This window comes from Phocoena sinus, chromosome 1, assembly GCF_008692025.1.
Source record: "Phocoena sinus isolate mPhoSin1 chromosome 1, mPhoSin1.pri, whole genome shotgun sequence".
NCBI classification, from domain to species: Eukaryota; Metazoa; Chordata; class Mammalia; order Artiodactyla; family Phocoenidae; genus Phocoena; species Phocoena sinus.
The window spans coordinates 154,830,377-154,836,376 of NC_045763.1; positions in this window are offsets into that span (position 1 = coordinate 154,830,377).

Here is a 6,000-nt window from a genome sequence, read left to right on the forward strand (position 1 = left end):
TGAGCATTCTTTCATGTGTTTGTTGGCATTCTGTATATCTTCTTTGGAGAAATGTCTGTTTAGGTCTTCTGCCCATTTTTGGATGGGGTTGTTTTTTTTTTGTTATTGAGCTGCATGAGCTGCTTGTAAATTTTGGAGATTAATCCTTTGTCAGTTGCTTCATTTGCAAATGTTTTCTCCCATTCTGAGGGTTGTCTTTTGGTCTTGATTATGGTTTCCTTTGCTGTGCAAAAGCTTTGAAGTTTCATTAGGTCCCATTTGTTTATTTTTGTTTTTATTTCCATTACTCTAGGAGGTGGGTCAGAAAGGATCTTGCTGTGATTTATGTCATAGAGTGTTCTTCCTATGTTTTCCTCTAAGAGTTTGATAGTTTCTGGCCTTACATTTAGGTCTTTAATCCATTTTGAGCTTATTTTTGTGTATGGTGTTAGGGAGTGATCTAATCTCATACTTTTACATGTACCTGTCCAGTTTTCCCAGCACCATTTATTGAAGAGGCTGTCCTTTCTCCACTGTACATTCCTGCCTCCTTTATCAAAGATGAGGTGTCCATATGTGCGTGGGTTTATCTCTGGGCTTTCTATCCTGTTCCACTGATCTATCTTTCTGTTTTTGTGCCAGTACCATACTGTCTTGATTACTGTTGCTTTGTAATATAGTCTGAAGTCAGGGAGCCTGATTCCTCCAGCTCCTTTTTTCGTTCTCAAGATTGCTTTGGCTATTCGGGGTCTTTTGTGTTTCCATACAAATTGCGAAATTTTTTGTTCTAGTTCTGTGAAAAATGCCAGTGGTAGTTTGATAGGGATTGCATTGAATCTGTAGATTGCTTTGGGTAGTAGAGTCATTTTCACAATGTTGATTCTTCCCATCCAAGAACATGGTATATCTCTCCATCTATTTGTATCATCTTTAATTTCTTTCATCAGTGTCTTATAATTTTCTGCATACAGGTCTTTCGTCTCCTTAGGTAGGTTTATTCCTAGATATTTTATTCTTTTTGTTGCAATGGTAAATGGGAGTGCTTTCTTGATTTCACTTTCAGATTTTTCATCATTAGTATATAGGAATGCCAGAGATTTCTGTGCATTAATTTTGTATCCTGCTACTTTACCAAATTCATTGATTAGCTCTAGTAGTTTTCTGGTAGCATCTTTAGGATTCTCTATGTATAGTATCATGTCATCTGCAAACAGTGACAGCTTTACTTCTTCTTTTCCGATTTGGATTCCTTTTATTTCCTTTTCTTCTCTGATTGCTGTGGCTAAAACTTCCAAAACTATGTTGAATAAGAGTGGTGAGAGTGGGCAACCTTGTCTTGTTCCTGATCTTAGTGGAAATGCTTTCAGTTTTTCACCATTGAGGATGATGTTTGCTGTGGGCTTCTCATATATGGCTTTTATTATGTTGAGGAAAGTTCCCTCTATGCCTACTTTCTGGAGGGTTTTTATCATAAATGGGTGTTGAATTTTGTCGAAAGCTTTCTCTGCATCTATTGAGATGATCATATGGTTTTTCTCCTTCAATTTGTTAATATGGTTTATCACATTGATAGATTTGCATATATTGAAGAATCCTTGCATTCCTGGAATAAACCCCACTTGATCATGGTGTATGATCCTTTTAATGTGCTGTTGGATTCTGTTTGCTAGTATTTTGTTGAGGATTTTTGCATCTATGTTCATCAGTGATATTGGCCTGCAGTTTTCTTTCTTTGTGACATCCTTGTCTGGTTTTGGTATCAAGGTGATGGTGGCCTCGTAGAAGGAATTTGGGAGTGTTCCTCCCTCTGCTATATTTTGGAAGAGTTCGAGAAGGATAGGTGTTAGCTCTTCTCTAAACGTTTGATAGAATTCACCTGTGAAGCCATCTGGTCCTGGGCTTTTGTTTGTTGGAAGATTTTTAATCACAGTTTCAATTTCAGTGCTTGTGATTGGTCTGTTCATATTTTCTATTTCTTCCTGATTCAGTCTTGGCAGGTTGTGCATTTCTAAGAATTTGTCCATTTCTTCCAGATTGTCCATTTTATTGGCATAGAGTTGCTTGTAGTAATCTCTCATGATTTTTTTTATTTCTGCAGTGTCAGTTGTTACTTCTCCTTTTTCATTTCTAATTCGATTGATTTGAGTCTTCTCCCTTTTTTTTTTTGATGAGTTTGGCTAGTGGTTTATCTATTTTGTTTATCTTCTCAAAGAACCAGCTTTTAGTTTTATTGATCTTTGCTATTGTTTCCTTCATTTCTTTTTCATTTATTTCTGATCTGATTTTTATGATTTCTTTCCTTCTGCTAGCTTTGGGGTTTTTTTGTTCTTTCTCTAATTGCTTGAGGTGCAAGGTTAGGTTGTTTATTCGAGATGTTTCCTGCTTCTTAAGGTGGGCTTGTATTGCTATAAACTTCCCCCTTAGAACTGCTTTTGCTGCATCCCATAGGTTTTGGGTCGTTGTGTCTCCATTGTCATTTGTTTCTAGGTATTTTTTTATTTCCTCTTTGATTTCTTCAGTGATCACTTCATTATTAAGTAGTGTATTGTTTAACCTCCATGTGTTTGTATTTTTTACAGATCTTTTCCTGTAATTGATATCTAGTCTCATGGCGTTGTGGTCAGAAAAGATACTTGATACAATTTCAGTTTTCTTAAATTTACCAAGGCTTGATTTGTGACCCAAGATATGATCTATCCTGGAGAATGTTCCATGAGCACTTGAGAAAAATGTGTATTCTGTTGTTTTTGGATGGAGTGTCCTATAAATATCAATTAAGTCCATCTTGTTTAATGTATCATTTAAAGCTTGTGTTTCCTTATTTATTTTCATTTTGGATGATCTGTCCATGGGTGAAAGTGGGGTGTTAAAGTCCCCTACTATGAATGTGTTAATGTCGATCTCCCCTTTTATGGCTGTTAGTATTTGCCTTATGTATTGAGGTGCTCCTATGTTGGGTGCATAAATATTTACAATTGTTATATCTTCTTCTTGGATCGATCCCTTGATCATTATGTAGTGTCCTTCTTTGTCCCTTTTAATAGTCCTTATTTTAAAGTCTATTTTGTCTGATATGAGAATTGCTACTCCAGCTTTCTTTTGGTTTCTATTTGCACGGAATATCTTTTTCCATCCCCTTACTTTCAGTCTGTATGTGTCTCTAGGTCTGAGGTGGGTCTCTTGTAGACAGCATATATAAGGGTCTTGTTTTTGTATCCATTCAGCCAATCTGTGTCTTTTGGTGGGAGCATTTAGTCCATTTACATTTAAGGTAATTATCGATATGTATGTTCCTATTCCCATTTTCTATATTGTTTTGGGTTCGTTACTATAGGTCGTTTCCTTCTCTTGTGTTTCTTGTCTAGAGAAGTTCCTTTAGCATTTGTTGTAAAGCTGGTTTGGTGGTGCTGAACTCTCTCAGCTTTTGCTTGTCTGTAAAGGTTTTAATTTCTCCATCAAATCTGAATGAGATCCTTGCTGGGTAGAGTAGTCTTGGTTGCAGGTTTTTCTCCTTCATCACTTTCAGTATGTCCTGCCACTCCCTTCTGGCTTGTAGGGTTTCTGCTGAGAGATCAGCTGTTAACCTTATGGGGATTCCCTTGTGTGTTATTTGTTGTTTTTCCCTTGCTGCTTTTAATATGCTTTCTTTGTATTTAATTTTTGACAGTTTGATTAATATGTGTCTTGGCGTATTTCTCCTTGTATTTATCCTGTATGGGACTCTCTGTGCTTCCTGGACTTGATTAACTATTTCCTTTCCCATATTAGGGAAGTTTTCAACTATAATCTCTTCAAATATTTTCTCAGTCCCTTTCTTTCTTTCTTCTTCTTCTGGAACCCCTATAATTCGAATGTTGGTGCGTTTCATGTTGTCCCAGAGGTCTCTGAGACTGTCCTCAGTTCTTTTCATTCTTTTTTCTTTATTCTGCTCTGCAGTAGTTATTTCCACTACTTTATCTTCCAGGTCACTTATCCGTTCTTCTGCCTCAGTTATTCTGCTATTGATCCTATCTAGAGTACTTTTAATTTCATTTATTGCGTTGTTCATCATTGCTTGTTTCATCTTTAGTTCCTGTAGGTCCTTGTTAACTGTTTCTTGCATTTTGTCCATTCTACGTCCAAGATTTCGGATCATCCTTACTATCATTATTCTGAATTCTTTTTCAGGTAGATTGCCTATTTCCTCTTCATTTGTTAGGTCTGGTGGGTTTTTATCTTGCTCCTTCATCTGCTGTGTGTTTTTCTGTCTTCTCATTTTGCTTATCTTACTGTGTTTGGGGTCTTCTTTTTGCAGGCTGCACGTTCGTAGTTCCCGTTGTTTTTGATGTCTGTCTCCAGTGGCTAAGGTTGTTTCAGTGGGTTGTGTAGGCTTCCCGGTGGAGGGGACTAGTGCCTGTGTTGTGCTGGATGAGGGTGGATCTTGTCTCTCTAGTGGGCAGGTTCACGTCTTGTGGTGTGTTTTGGGGTGTCTGTGGCCTTATTATGATTTTAGGCAGCCTCTCTGCTAATGGGTGGGGTTGTGTTCCTGTTTTGCTAGTTGTTTGGCATAGGTTGTCCAGTACTGTGGCTTGCTGGTCGTTGAGTGAAGCTGGGTGCTGGTTTTAAGATGGAGGTCTCTGGTAGATTTCCACCGTTTAATATTATGTGGAGCTGGGAGGTCTCTTATTGACCAGTGTCCTGAAGTTGGCTCTCCTACCTCAGAGGCAGAGCCCTGACTCCTGGGCTGGAGCACCAAGAGCCTTTCATCCACCCGGCTCAGAATAAAAGGGAGAAAAATTAGAGAGAATTGGTAGAAGTATGAGGAAAGAAAGAGGGAAAGGAGGAAAGGAAGGAAGGAAGAAAGAAGCAAAGAAGGAAAGAAAGGGAGGGAGGGAGGGAGGAATGAAGGAAGGAGGGAAAGAAGGAAAAGAGACAGAAAGAAAGAAGATACAGTAAAAATAAAATAAAGTATAATATAGTTATTGAATTAAAAACTATTTAGAAAAAAAAAAGGGACGGATAGAACCTTAGGACAAATGTTGGAAGCAAAGCTATACAGAGAAAATCTTACACAGAAGCATACACATACACCTTCACAAAAAGAGGTAAAGGGGGAAAAATCATAAATCTTGCTCTCAGAGACCACCTCCTCAATTTGGGGTGATTCGTTGTCTAAAGGAGGGAAGGAAGGAAGGAAAGAAAGAAAGAAAGAATGAAGGTAAAGTATAATAAATTTATTACAATTAAAATTAATTATTAAGAAAAAAAATTTTTTTTAAAAAACCATGGACGGATAGAGCCCTAGGACAAATGGTGGAAGCAAGAGTATACAGACAAGATCTCACACAAAAGCATACACGCACACATTCACAAAAAGAGGAAAAGGGAAAAAAATCGTAGATCTTGCTCCTAAATTCCCCCTCTTCAATTTGGGATCATTCCTTGTCTATTCAGGTATTCCACAGATGCAGGGTACATCAAGTTGATTGTGGAGCTTTAATCCGCTGCTTCTGTGGCTGCTGGGAGAGATTTCCCTTTCTCTTCTTTGTTCTCACAGCTCACAGGAGCTCAGCTTTGGATTTGGCCCTGCCTCTGCGTGTAGGTCGCTGGAGGGCGTCTGTTTTTTGCTCAGACAGGACGGGGTTAAAGGAGCCGCTGATTCGGGGTCTCCGGCTCACTCAGGCCGGGGGTTGGGGGATGGGGGAAGGAGGGGCACTGCGTGCGGGGCGGGCCTGCGGCGGCAGAGGCGGCGTGACGTTGCGGCAGAGGCCGGCGTGACGTTGCACCAGCCTGAGGCCCGCCATGCGTTGTCTCGGGGAAGTTGTCCCTGGATCCCGGGAACCTGGCAGTGGCGGGCTGCACAGGCTCCGCGGAAGAGGGGTGTGGAGAGTGACCTGTGCTCGCACACAGGCCCCTTGGTGGCGGCAGCAGCAGCCTTAGCGTCTCCCGCCCGTCTCTGGGGTCCGCGGTTTAGCCGCGGCTCGCGCCCGTCTCTGGGGTTTGCGCTTTCAGCGGCGGCTCGCGCCCGTCTCTGGGGTTCGC